The 14439-nt window shown below is 55.5% G+C and overlaps 1 protein-coding gene across 1 annotated transcript in view; it reads left to right on the top strand.

The window, feature by feature from the left end:
- Nucleotides 1-14439, top strand: part of VARS2 (valyl-tRNA synthetase 2, mitochondrial) — a 142710-nt gene that overhangs the window by 47961 nt on the left and 80310 nt on the right. The window lies entirely within an intron of this gene.

Genomic DNA, 14439 nt, shown 5'->3' with positions numbered 1-14439 from the left:
AAGGATCTGAGAGAAAAAAGGAGGATTTCCTTCTCCACCCTCTCCATTCCCAGCAGAGACAAAAATCCCAGAGATTATAAACACCTCTCACCGAAATGGTTCTTCCCTCTCTCTCCCAAACCTCTTTGTTGTTTTTTTTTAAAAATGTCTGGGGGGGGGGGGGGCATCAGGGAGGTTTGGCTGACCGGGTTGTGGGAGGGCACACGGGTGTGAGTGTTGCTTGGCCTGCGGTCTCATCCACCCGTGTACATTCTAGACCTTCTCTGACCGTCTGCCCCACTCAGCGTTTATCTTCCTGTCTCTTCCACCGAAAACCAGTCCTGGCTTTACCCTGGAGGGGTCCCCCCCCCCCCATCCTCTTCTCTCCTCACGCCTTCACTCCAGATTCCGACTCATCGATATGTTTTCTGGATCTACAGAGGCGGGAAGAGGGAGTTGGCGGATGACAGAAAACCCCCTTGTAGCTGCTGGTCTTTTCATAATAAAGTGTAAAATATCTATATACAAAGTGAGGACATCGTCGTTCTTGGGACTGTCAGTCAGGAGAGAGTCCTGACCGGTGGTCCTGGTCCTGGTCCTGGCGGTGACCTTGCAGATGGCCTTGAGCAGGACTGGCCGGAGGAGGGGACTGAGCATCTCTGGAGGCAGAGTGTCCGTTGCCCCTAAGAGGGCTTGCTGCCCGGTTTGGAGAACAGCCGCCTGAGTTCACACTGAGCTCAATCACACGGTGACGGTGACGAAACCAGGAGAAAGTTTGTTGTTTAATAAGCGGGTGTTTCTAAGCACCTATGACACATGCTGTTGAGGGTTATAAAGAACTTGAAGACATTGTTCCCACCTGAGACACACACAGAGGAAATCTGAAATTAAATAGTCCAGGAAGAGTTACAACAGGGCAGTTTTACACAGAATAAGACAAGACTCTAGTGCAGGAATCCCAGTGTCTATGGGCACCTGACATGTCCCATATGTACGTCAACCCTGCTCCAAACCCCTTCCCCCTTCCGTGCCCAACATCCATCCCGAGGGCACCCCACGGAGCCGGGGCCTCGCCCCCTGCATGGCGCCTTTGCTGATCAGAGAGGCACCTGCTCTGCCCTCCGCCTGCCGACCTCAGCTTCACGGAGTGTCACTTAGCGGGTCCCCTGGCTGCTCTATCCTACCTCTGCCGTCCCCGTCGGTGGGGTGCCGGCAGCCTGACCCCTCAATAATCCAGCCACGGCCCTGCACGTTCTGCCCGAGCCCAGCCCGGGGCTGGGGGGTCGGGGGGCTCCCCTGAGGGTCTCTCACAGCCCCCCCCCAGACCCACTGCCTGGGGCTTGGACAGGAGCACGCCAGGTGCCAGGGGGACCCCAGACTCTGGTCCCTGGAGAAAGCCTGAGGCAGAGAGGGCCACCGGCGCTGGAGGAGGGCTGGGGTGTCTGAGGAGAAGGAGCAGGGCGCCCCAGTTTTAGTCCTCTGGGCAGATGGAGACTCAGCATGTGGCAGGTGCCAGGACAGGGTGCCACTCGCCCCCGGAGGAAGCAGATGGCCCCTAACACCCGCCCCCTCCCCAGCCTCTAACCATTCAATTTCTCCAGCCTGGACCCTAATTTTATAATTTTTATTTTTTTAAATTTTTTTAAAAATAATTTTTGACAATTTTTTATTTTTAAGATTTTTTAAATTATTTTTTTTTAATTTTTTTATAGAGACAGTGAATCAGAGAGAGGGATAGACAGGGACAGACAGACAGGAACGGAGAGAGATGAGAAGCATCAATTATTAGGTTTTCATTGCGTGTTGCAACACCTTAGTTGTTCATTGATTGCTTTTTCATATGTGCCTTGACCACGGGCCTTCAGCAGACTGAGTAACCCCTTGCTGGAGCCAGCGACCTTGGGTTCAAGCTGGTGGGCTTTTGCTCAAATCAGATGAGCCACCGCTCAAGCTGGCGACCTCTGGGTCTCGAACCTGGGTCCTCTGCATCCCAGTCCAATGCTCTATCCAGTGCACCACTGCGCCTGGTCAGGCTATTTTTTTTTTAATTTTTAAGTTCATTTTAGAGAAGAGAGAGAGAGAAAGGGGGAGGAGCAGGAAGCATCAACTCCCACATGTGCCTTGACCAGGCAAGCCCTGGGTTTTGAACCGGCGACCTCAGCGTTCCAGGTTGACGCTTTATCCACTGCGCTACCACAGGTCAGGCCTTGGGACCCTAATATTAAAACAAAACAAAACAAAAAACAAAAACACCTCCCCCTCCGCCAAGGCACGGGCATGGAGTACTGGGGTCAAAGGGCGTGTGATGGGGGTGGGGAGGCTTCTCATCTCCAGGCCAACGGACAGGAGGGCCATTCTTCCTTCTTTCTTCTGCTAACGGTCACTGTAATCCCTGGGCAACCTGTTAAGACGCTCTGGGTTGGGTGGGCTCTCCTTTGGGACAAGCACTTCATGAGGGGCCCTTCCTCATTAGCTGTGACACCTGGTCTCTGCCCTAGGAGAGAGTTCCACCCCGGAGCAGGTGCCCAGGACAGGGGGGGGCACAGCGGCGTGGCCCAGAGGACCTCTGAGCGCGCAGCCTCCCCTCCCCCCTGGGCTGCACGGCTATCTGGTCTCTCTCTCTCTCTCTCTCTCTCTCTCTCTCTGTGGCGGGGCTTTCACCGCCCCGCAGGGTCGCAGACTCCCACAACTCCGGGCGTTCGCTATGCCCCCCACCCCCACTGCACACACCCCGCCCCCGCCCCGCCCACACACCCCGCCCCCGCCCCGCCCACACCCAGCCTGCAGCCCCCGCCCCTCTCCCTTGAGCCTTTCTTGTTTCACACGTGGGGAAAACCCGGGCTCAGAGAAGTTCAGATCTGCCCTGCGCCTGTGGCACAGAGTTTATTTTCTCCCAGCCTCAGCTCTCACTGTCCCTTACAGCAGTGGTCCCCAACCTTTTTTGGGCCACGGACCAGTTTAATGTCAGAAAATATTTTCACGGACAGACCGGCCTTTAGGGTAGGACGGATAAATGTATCACGTGACCGAGACAAGCGTCAAGAGTGAGTCTTAGACGGGTATAACAGGGAATCTGGTCATTTTTTAAAAATAAAACATCGGACCCTGGCTGGTTGGCTCAGTGGTAGAGCGTTGGCCTGGTATGCGGGGGGGGCCCGGGTTCGATTCCTGGCCAGGGCACATAGGAGAAGCGCCCATCTGCCTCTCCACTCCTCCCCCTCCTTCCTCTCTGTCTCTCTTCCCCTCCCGCAGCCAAGGCTCCATTGGAGCAAAGATGGTCCGGGCGCTGGGGATGGCTCCTTGGCCTCTGCCCCAGGTGCTAGAGTGGCTCTGGTCACAACAGAGCGACGTCCCGGAGGGGCAGAGCATCGCCCCCTGGTGGGCAGAGCGTCGCCCCCTGGTGGGCGTGCCGGGTGGATCCCGGCCGGGCGCATGCGGGAGTCTGTCTGACTGTCTCTCCCTGTTTCCAGCTTCAGAAAAATACAAAATAAATAAATAAATAAATAAATAAAAAATAAAACATCGTTCAGACTTAAATATAAATAAAACGGAAATAATGTAAGTTATTTATTCTTTCTCTGCGGACCGGCACTGGTCCGTGGCCTGGGGGTTGGGGACCACCGCCTTAGTGGCACCAGGTGCCACGTCCCAAGTGATGGTGGCAGCACAGCCCGGATGGTGGCCCGTTGCAGGGACCACCTAAGGGACAACCCGTGAGGTTTGTGCCAGAGCTGTCCCGTCCTCCTCCCACGGCCGGGGCTCCCCTCGCAGCCCTTTGGTTGGGCTCAGAGCCTTGGTCTTGGGCCAGGTCATTCCTGCCTGCCAATCTGTCACCTCTGTCACCTCCTGAGACCCTTGAACTGGCCTGGCAGCTTCCCTGGCCTCCCCCCCACCACACACACACCCAGGGCCCAGGCAAGGACGAGACCCAGGGCTTTGGGACCCTGTCACCTCCATTCTTCTCCCCTCTGCCTCCCACAAAGGCCCCGGTCTCAGAAATGAGACACCCCCAGAGAAAAGAAGTTATTTTTGCTGACCTCCGACCCCAGGGCAGGTCTCTCCTCCTCTGACAGGTTCCAACCCCCGGAGAGGGAGGGCCCAGAAGTCACGGCTTCCCCTGTCCAGTAGCAGCCACAAATGCCACAGCTCTGGACGTCTGAGACAAGGAAGGAAGCCAGACTATCGCGGGAGCAGCTCTCGGCTCCCGGGAGTCCAGCGGTCCCAGCGCCCACCTCCCTGTCACCGGGGAACCTGTTAATTCTTCCCGAAGGTTCCTGTCCCACCAGGACGCCTGGCACCAGCTCCCTGGGCAGCCCGTGCCCGCCTGCCCTGGCACCCAGGCATTTTGTGGGCAACTTCCCTTGTGGATCGCTTCCACAAGGGGCAGGACAAGAAAGTGACCCAGACACTCCCCTCCCCTTCACTGTCTCAGGGCTGTCTAGGGACGGGGCGGGGAGGGTCGCTGTGGACCGGACCGGGCAGGACTCGGTGTGTTTTCTCCTTCCTTGGACGCTTGCTCCCTGCGCCCTCCCTCTGCCCCGCCCCCCGGGGACCGCCCCCTGGAGACCTGTCTTACACACGCTGCTCTCCCTCGCTTTTCGCCTCTCTGGGAGCCGGTTCGTCGTTTGGCTGCAGGTGACTTCCAGTCTTGTCTCTAGCCTGGGAAACCCAGTCCTATGTGTCCAGGGTTTTTTGGGTTTTTTTTCTCCCATACAACTTCACTTGGATGTCACGTCAGATTGAACATGACATTCACAGTCCATTCCTGGCAAACGTTTTGGCACCTGCTCTGCTCCAGATCTGCTGAGACACCGGTGACCAAGGCGGCAGCAGGGGCGCGGTGTGCTGGGAGGGCAGACCACACACGAGGAATGACACATAAAAAGGTAGAGAGTGGCCCTGGCCAGTTGGCTCAGTGGTGGAGCGTCGGCCTGGCGTGCAGGAGTCCTGGGTTCGATTCCCGGCCAGGGCACACAGGAGAGGCACCCATCTGCTTCTCCACCCCTCCCCCTCTCCTTCCTCTCTGTCTCTCTCTTCCCCTCCCACAGCTGAGGCTCCATTGGAGCAAAGATGGCCCGGGCACTGGGGATGGCTCTGTGGCCTCTGCCTCAGGCGCTAGAGTGGCTCCAGCTGAAACAGAGCGATGCCCCAGATGGGCAGAGCATCGCCCCCTGGTGGGCAGAGCATCGCCCCCTGGTGGGCGTGCCGGGTGGATCCCGGTCAGGCGCATGCAGGAGTCTGTCTGACTGCCTCCCCGTTTCCAGCTTTGGAAAAATGAAAAAACAAACAAACAAACAAACTAAAAAACCCCAGGCGTGCCTGGTCAAGGCACATTTGAGAAGCAACTACTACAAGTTGATGCTTCCCATTAAATTAAAAAAAAAAAAAAAAAAGGTAGAGAGTGCAGAACGAACCGCCCGCGGGCTCTGCCTCCTCTTCTACGGCCGGGTCACAGGTCACAGGTCACACCGCCCCCTCACGGGCATCCGGTCCATTCTCTGATGCACCTGCTCCTTTTCGTGTCTGGGACCTTTTCCCTCATGATATTCACACCCATATTCACACCCATAGTATATATATTGGTGTTCATAGATGTGTGTGTGTGTGTGTGTGTGTGTAACAGAGACAAAGAGACAGGGACAGACAGGAAGGAGAGAGATGAGAAGCATCCATTCTTCCTTGCGGCACCTTAGTTGTTCATTGATTGCTTTCTCATATGTGCCTTGACCGAGAGGCTACAGCAGAGTGAGTGACCCCTTGCTCAAGCCAGCGACCTTGGGCTCCAGCTGGTGAGATTTTGCTCAAACCAGATGAGCCTGCGCTCAAGCTGTCGACCTCGGGGTCTCAAACCTGGGTCCTCTGCGTCCCAGTCCAACGCTCTACCCACTGCGCCACCGCCCGGTCAGGGGTGTTTATAGATTTTTAAATAGAGACCTTAAATGCCTCCTTTATTAAGTGAGCCACATAATATTGTAAGACCCCAAATAGCTTCCTGTCCTAATTTCACCTCTGAAAGAAATGTGATAATTTAGATGCATCTAATATCATGGGGGGGGGGGGGGAGAATAAGGTCCTTTTCAAAACAAAATAAATTTTTAAAAATTCTAATTGCTTTCCCCATCAGCAAACTTCACTTTTTAGCAACCATTGGGAAATACAAGGAAAAGGGAAGTCTCTAACAGGAAGTGACGTGAGCCGGCCACCACTTTTGGAACCAGAGGCACCTTCCATCACACGGGCTCAGTCACCAGGGGCACATACACGGTTCACGAGAGCCACACGCCAGCACACGCGACTAAAGCAGTGGACCCTTGCAGCCTCCTCCTCTCTCTGGTGCCACTGTAGCCGGTGCTGGCTTATTAGTGGGACTGGGTTTTTGTCGAGTCACTGTGTGGGGGGAGAGGGGGAAGCCCCCCTGGCAGACAGATGGCCGGGGGGCGGAGAGCGAGGGGAGGAGGGTGCTCAGGAGAGGGCGTTGCGTGGAGTCACGGTTATCGGCGCCCGTGACAGAGGAGCAGCAGAAGCAACCTCTCGCCTCTCAGCAGAGTGACCGGCTGGTGGCCACGAGTGACCGGCTGGTGGCCACGAAGGAGACCGTGCACCAGGGTTACCAAAGTAAGGAAGAGAGTCCTCGCAGTCAGGGGCAGCGAGGAGGGCTGGTGACGTTCGTGGAGCAGGGTTTGGGTGAGCCCCAAGCTAAGCAGGGCTAGGCGGCAGGGTCCACAGAGCCCGGACTGCGAAGTGGACCCGGCTCCAATGGGAACGGCCAGGTTGCCGTCGACGTGGGCGTATTCAGAAGCGCCCTGTCCGCCCCTGGGCTGGAAATCGAGGCCGCGTCTCTGCGTCAAAGTCACTCAGGTGTTCCCAGACCGGACGGGGATATTTCCTTCTCGCTGATATAATTTCAAACAGCAATTCTGCGACGGTCTGTGATTCTGGGTTGATGCTTTATCCATTGTGCCACCATAGGCCAGGCTACGGTCTGTGATTCTGCAACCCGTATCTTCCACCGACTGTGTGGGAAGGTGTGGGAAGGTGTGGGAAGGTGTGGGAGGTGTGGGAGGTGTGGGAGGTGTGGGAAGGTGTGGGAGGTGTGGGAGGTGTGGGAGGTGTGGGAGGTGTGGGAGGTGTGGGAGGTGTGGGAAGGTGTGGGAGGTGTGGGAAGGTGTGGGAGGTGTGGGAGGTGTGGGAGGTGTGGGAGGTGTGGGAGGTGTGGGAGGTGTGGGAAGGTGTGGGAGGTGTGGGAAGGTGTGGGAGGTGTGGGAGGTGTGGGAGGTGTGGGAGGTGTGGGAGGTGTGGGAAGGTGTGGGAAGGTGTGGGAAGGTGTGGGAGGTGTGGGAAGGTGTGGGAAGGTGTGGGAAGGTGTGGGAAGGTGTGGGAGGTGTGGGAGGTGTGGGAAGGTGTGGGAGGTGTGGGAAAATGGCAGGGAGATTCAACTGTAGCCCTGAGACAAGTCCTGGGTGCGGACTTTGGGACACCAAGTCCTGTGGGGGTGGAACGCCACTCTGGCAAGCTCTACTCTGTTTATAGGAAGCAGCTGATCCCTGTGGCCATTTTCCTACATGCCTGGGGGGCACCGGGCGGTCATCCTTCTCTGCACCTGAACCCATTCTAGACTAATGTGACCCAGGCCCTGCTCAACTGCTTGATGAGTAAAGAGACCAATGAATTCGATGAGGGCCTGACCTGTGGTGGCGCAGCGGGTAAAGCGTGGACCTGGAAATGCTGAGGTTGCCGGTTCGAAACCCTGGGCTTGCCTGGTCAAGGCACATATGGGAGTTGAGGCTTCCAGCTCCTCCCCCCTTCTCTCTCTCTCTCTCTCCTCTCTAAAATGAATAAATAAAATAAAATAAAAATATTTAAAAAAATAAATAAATACGACGAGGCTGCAGAGATCTGGGCTCTCAGTCCTGGAGGCTGGGTGTGTCCTGGCCCCATCTTTTCTCTACGTTGTGTCTTGTGTGTGTTTTTTCTTAAGTCCTGCAGCGCCCTCCTCTCGTGCACTGCCCCCCACCCCGGCCGAGCTGGCTGTGGCAGAAGGGACTGCAGCGATGCTGTCCAGCCACAGCGTGTCCTGGGGACACTCTCTGCGTGAACCTGCAGCTGGCCCTGTCCCTGTCCCTGTCCCTCCCGCATCCCAGGTCATCATCCAGCTGACGAATGGCAGAGTAGACGGTCACTTTCTCCGTCTGGTTTTTACTTTCTCTCGTAGGATAATATCAAGACCATGGGAAGGAGAGAGATGGGAAATGCAAAAGGTAGATGTAGCAAGAAGTATAAAAAAAGGGAAGAGGCCCTGGCCGGTTGGCTCAGCGGTAGAGCGTCAGCCTGGCGTGTGGGGGACCCGGGTTCAATTCCCGGCCAGGGCACACAGGAGAAGCGCCCATCTGCTTCTCCACCCCTCCCCCCCTCCTTCCTCTCTGTCTCTCTCTTCCCCTCCCGCAGCCGAGGCTCCATTGGAGCAAAGATGGCCTGGGAGCTGGGGATGGCTCCTTGGCCTCTGCCCCAGGCGCTAGAGTGGCTCTGGTCGCAGCAGAGCGATGCCCAGGAGGGGCAGAGCAACGCCCCCTGGTGGGCAGAGCATCGCCCCTGGTGGGCGTGCCAGGTGGATCCCGGTCGGGCGCATGCGGGAGTCTGTCTGACTGCCTCTCCCCGTTTCCAGCTTCAGAAAAATACAAAAAAAAAAAAAAAAAAAAAAAAAAAAGAGAAGAAAGGTGAAGTGGGGGCCCGCGGGAGTTGGGAGGACGGGGGGGGGCAGGAAGCCTGTCTCTGATTCAGCTGCCTGGAGGATCCATACAGGGTCTCCAGAAACGATGAGCTCTGGGCCCCGCAGGCTCTCCACGTCCACTACAGAGGACACTGCCCGCGATTTCTGGGCCGGGGAGGGGGGAGGGGGCGCTCTTTTCCTGCCTTTTATAACTTTACCCCAGCGAAAAGTAATTCACTTTTCTAAGTACCTCTTAGCACGGCCCAAATAGTTTGGAAATTTCAAAAGACATCCTTAACAGCTAAGGGCAGGTAACAAGGAAATGGCCTCAGCGGGGACAGAAGCCACAGGACGCTCGCCGTGGCCGTGGCCGTGGCCTAGGAGGGTTCTGGGGCCCTGAGCCCTGGCCTGCGTCCAGCCCGGGGCCCTGCTGTCAGTTGTCCCGAGTGGCTGTGACACAGCCCAGGCCAGCTGCTGCCCGCATTTCTGCAGTCTCTTCTCCGCCCTGCTCTTAATCTCCCGTTCTGATGCAGTTTTCTTGTTCTATTTAAAAATATATATTCCTATTTCCCCACTTCGGCCGTGTGTGTTCCTTCCTGTGAGTGGTCTCCACCATTTATAGGACGAGCCAGAGTAAATACAGAACAAATAAATGAAAATTTCACACACCAGCCAACGCATTGTTGGCATAACTTACAATCAACTTAGTTGAGTTTTTCCCCTTCCTTCCTTCCTTCCTTCCTTCCTTCCTTCCTTCCTTCCTTCCTTCCTTCCTTCCTTCCTTCCTCCCTCCCTCCCTCCCTCCCTCCCTCCCTTCCTTCCTTCCTTCCTTTTTTTATTTATTGATTTTAGAGAGAGAGGAAGGGAGACAGACACACCCCTCTGTTCCCGCACGTGCCCTGACCAGGAATCGATCCGGCCAGCTCAGGCGCATGGGCGATGACAATGCTCTAACCCACCGAGCTCTCCGGCCAGGGCCAATCATCAACTTACTTGAGTTTCTTCTTTCAGATGCTCTGGATCCCTCTCTATGGTGAGAACAAAGTGAGGACTCACCAGCCGTGAGCGAGCCCTTCCTGGGTTTAGGATCAAGGTTTTAATCATAACTTAGCATTTGGTGAACTGTTGACTAGGTGTGAGGTCCAGAGCCAAGAGTCCCCTTAGCTCCGCTGACCCACCTTTGCGAAGGGCGCGCACACCTGTTACCTGGCGGAAACCGACGCACCTTTCTGCAGACGCGGACGAGGCGGCAGGCGGCTCTAATGCGCCTGCGCAGAGCCTGCGCTCTCAGCGCGGCGTTCAAGGCCTGGCCGGCCAGCAGGCCTTCAGCTCCTGGCAAGGCCCTTATCTTTTTTTTTTTTTTTTAATTGAAGTATAACTTTAGGAAGTGCATGAATCTCAAGTGTACAGCTTGATTCATTTGAAAATGTGTACACACCTGTAGAAACCACCTCCCAGTTCAAACTGTGGCACATTTCTAGCAGCTGAGTCTTCGTTCCCTTCGGCCCCGCCCTGCCAAGACCTGCCCAGCCCGGGCGAACCGTTCTGACTCTTTCATGAACTTTCCTTTATATTCTGACCTGTTTTCACCGACAGGTTGGTTGGTTGGTTGGTTGGTTCACACGACAGAAGACTCCCTGCTTCTGGGAGACGCTACCCCTGCGTACAGGTGTGTGGTGTGGACTTACCCTTGTCTAAAAGCCTAGCGGCACACGACCTCACCAAGGCAGTGAGCCACCGGTCAGGGTGGCCACGGAGGGTCAGGGCGGCCACGGAGGGTCAGGGTGGCCACCGAGGGTCAGGGTGGCCACCGAGGGTCAGGACAGCCCCGTGCTCAGGGGACTGTATGCACAAGCAGTGAGAAGAGAATCCGCAATAGCACACCCACCAAAAGAATGAAAGAGAACAGAGGGGAAAAAAAAAAGAGTATTGCTAAGTGCAAATTTGTGATGTTTGACAGTCCAGGAAGGTTTAAAGATACGGATGGAAGAGGCCACTCTAATAACGTTATTTCTTGTTCGTTTGCTGGTTTGTTTTTGCTCTTTCAGAGGACGTCCTTTCCCGCTGATAAACAGACATGATAACCTTCGTGGCCACACCTCGGCCTTTGTCTAGATCTGGACACAGGATGAGGGTCTGGAATGTCCCACAGCTCGGGAAATGAACTGGTCCGTGGAGGAGCCCGTGGCTTTGGGTGTGGAGTGAGCCATGGAGTGGCTATGAGCTGAGCTGTGGCCACGAGGGTGGCGATGGCGTGAACCACAGCGGCATGCTGGACGTGGGAGAGGCCACAGAGCAGTCGCCACGAAGTGGATCACAGACCAGACTGCTTAGGAGGCCGTGGAGGGGAGGAGGGGGTATGACCAAGAACCAGGCAATAGAGGGCGCTGTAGAAAAGAAAATATTAGGGCCCTGACTGGTTGGCTCAGCAGTAGAGCGTTGGCCCGGCTGTGGAAGTCCTGGGTTCAACTCCCAGTCAGGGCACACAGGAGAAGTGCCCATCTGCTTCTCCACCCCTCCCCCTCTCCTTCCTCTCTCTTCCCCTCCCACAGCCAAGGCTCCACTGGAGCTAAGTTGGCCCCAGGCACTGAGGATGGCTCCATGGCCTCTGCCTCAGGCGCTAGAATGGCTCCAGTTGCAACAGAGCAACGCCCCAGATGGGCAGAGCATCGCCCCCTGGTGGGCATGCCAGGTGGATCCCAGTCCGGCGCATGCGGGAGTCTGTCTGACTGCCTCCCCCCTGCTTCTCACTTCAGGGAAATACAAAACAAAACAAAACAAAACAAAAAAACCCCACAACAAAACAAACCACACACACAAAGAAAAGGATATATTAGGGGAAAAGGCAGTGATGACCATCAAATGGGTCTGGAAGTGCTTCCAAAAAAGGCCATCAAGCGGACAAGATTAATCTGCCCTCTGCCAGACAGAATAGGGGACAATATCTCTGCCACCGTATCGGCGAGCTGGGCTAGAGAGCACGTGATATTTAGATCAGTAACCGAGAGAAGACGGAGACTCAGAGTGACTGAGGAGAGCTCTGAACCAGGCTTTACATCGAGGGCGTCTGTCAAATCTGGGGAACGTGGGCTGCTGGCTACCTTCTGGGAGCCTCTCTGCATGGGGGCACAGGAGGCGGGGTCAGGACCCGCGCAAGGGGCGGCGTGTTACAGGGAACCGGGGTGCAGCGCAGGCCCCGCAGGCTAACGCGTCAGCGCCTGGCTCAACTAGAGTGAGACCGCGCTGCCGTCATGCGCTTTGGGGACTGAGATAAAACGTCTGTTTCTAAACGGGACACTGAGGGGAGGGTGTGAGAAACCTCCCCCGAGAGTCTGTGAATCGCGCGCGACATTCTTTATTTTATAAAAAGGTCAGAGCAAGGCCAGTTTATCGACTCACTTTGTAATGAGAACAACAACAAAAAGCACGCTCAGAGCAGTAAGATTATTTCTTAAACAGGGAAAAATGGCCATCCTGTCATAGTCTTTGTGAAAATCTTCAGTTTAAAAAAGGAAAAAACAACAGAGAATGTTAAACACACTGTTGGGTGCATTTCTAAGACTTCCACAGAAAAATGGGCACAACACCTGTCTTACTGGATTCTGAAAAGAAGACTTTCACACCAGGGACCTCTCCTTCATTGAAACAGTCTCATGCCTGACCAGTGATGGCGCAGTGGATAGAGCATCAACTCGGGTCTCTGAGGTCCCAGGTGTGAAACCCCGAGGTCACTGGCTTGAAACCTAAGGTCTCTGACTTGACCCCATGGTTGCTGGCTTGAGCAAGGGGTCACTGGCTCAGCTGGAGCCCCCCCATCAAGGCACATCTGAGAAAGCAATCAGTGAGTAACTAAAGTGACACAACTATGGCTTGATGCTTCTCATCTCTCTCCCTTCCTCTCTCACTTTTGCTAAAAAAGAAACGAATGAAGGAAGGAAGGAAGGAAGGAAGAAAAAGAGAGAGAGAGAGAGAAAGAAAGAAAGAAGGAAAGAAAGAAAGGAAGAAAAGAAAAAAGAAAGAGAAAAAGAGAAAGGAAAGAAAAAGGAATGAAAGAAAAAGAAAAACATGGTCTCACATCAAGGATTATCTTGGCAAAAATTACCAGTTGACATTTCCAGGACCCCAGCTGTGGGAATGGCTTTTGTGGCCATTTGAAGGGTCAGATTTCAAAAGCAGTGGGAGTCACCTCTACTAACGCCAGGCTTGAGGTCTGACCGTGGAGATGGTGAAAGGTACGCAGCGGGCATTCTGCGAGCGCATGTGGGCAACCTGATCTTCACTGATCTGTTGTCCGTTCTTCCTTTTTATTTTTAAATGAAGTACAGCTGACCTATAACATGACATGAGTTTCAGGTGTACAACACTCACACCTGTGACATGGTCGCCCGGCAAGTCCAGGTAACCTCAGTCCAGGTTTGCAGCTTCAGACCCTCCAAACCCGGCAGGCAGAGACCCCGTGGAGCCGCCCCGGCAGGCAGGGACCCCGTGGAGCCCCTCCGGCAGGCAGGGACCCCGTGGAGCCTCCCGGACAGGCAGGGACTCCGTGGAGCCGCCCCGGGCAGGCAGGGACCCCGTGGAGCCGCCCGGGGCAGGCAGGGACCCCATGGAGCTGCCCCAGCAGGCAGGGACCCCGTGGAGCCTCCTGGGCAGGCAGGGACCCCGTGGAGCCGCCGGGGCAGGCAGGGACCCCGTGGAGCCTCCCCGGCAGGCAGGGACCCCGTGGAGCCGCCCCGGGCAGGCAGGGACCCCGTGGAGCCGCCCCGGGCAGGCAGGGACCCCGTGGAGCCGCCCCAGCAGGCAGGGACCCCGTGGAGCCGCCCCGGGCAGGCAGGGACCCCGTGGAGCCGCCCCGGCAGGCAGGGACCCCGTGGAGCCGCTCCACGCCCTCCAACCTCCTCCGTCTTTGGGAAGGACCTTCCCCCTTGTGCTGTGTTTCCTCCCAGTTTCTTCCACTTGAAATCTAGATATTTATGCTTTCCTCTCTTTCTTTTGTCCTTTGTTGTCACATGCTTATTCTATGCCAAACGCCATGCTGGTGCTTTTAAAGACACCACCCTTTATTTCTAAAAAAAAAAAAAAAAAAAAAAAAATCAAATGAGGAGTTGAGTTTTTGGCTCCGTAAGGGGTGAGGAACCTTGACTTAAAATACCCTGAAAAGCTGAAAACGGTGGGCTAGAAAGTCTTCTTAAAGGAATCAGGTAGTGGGCAGGACAGCCAGAATGCTGAAACGAAAGACTAAGTTAGGAACTCGAGGAGGAATGACAGGACTGAAACCACCGACTGGCCAAGCCCGGTGCACTTGACCTTTAATAGCAGCAGCCAAGGTGGGGACGCCGGCAATTCATGGGAAGCCTTCCGGAAGAGCGCATGCAACCTGGAAATTCCCACCTCCCCTCAGGAACCGTAAGTACGGTTGCCTGTCTCTAACCTTGGTGGGGGGGGGCGTGTCTTGAGGAACAGCTGTAACCATAACACTTCACAGGGTTGGCAGTCCCAAATCATGAGTAATTACTAAAAAAAACCCTGAAGCCTGCCATTTAATTTAAAAGAAGCCTCACATGGGAACGCCTCCCTACGCTTGACCCAACCGCGCACGTTCTCAGTGGACGATCAGACGTTCATCTCAGGCTTCCAGGGACTTCTCCAGATGACGTCACAAGAAAAACAAATTCGTGGTCATAACTCTCGCTGGCAGAGGGAAACAGACACCGGGAGCGAGAGCCAGCAGGAGAGGAGAGGGAACAGAGCCGCAG

Source organism: Saccopteryx leptura, chromosome 1 (genome assembly GCF_036850995.1).
Source record: "Saccopteryx leptura isolate mSacLep1 chromosome 1, mSacLep1_pri_phased_curated, whole genome shotgun sequence".
NCBI classification, from domain to species: Eukaryota; Metazoa; Chordata; class Mammalia; order Chiroptera; family Emballonuridae; genus Saccopteryx; species Saccopteryx leptura.
Note: the sequence above shows the minus strand (reverse complement) of the source record. Positions and strands in the feature narration are given on the sequence as shown.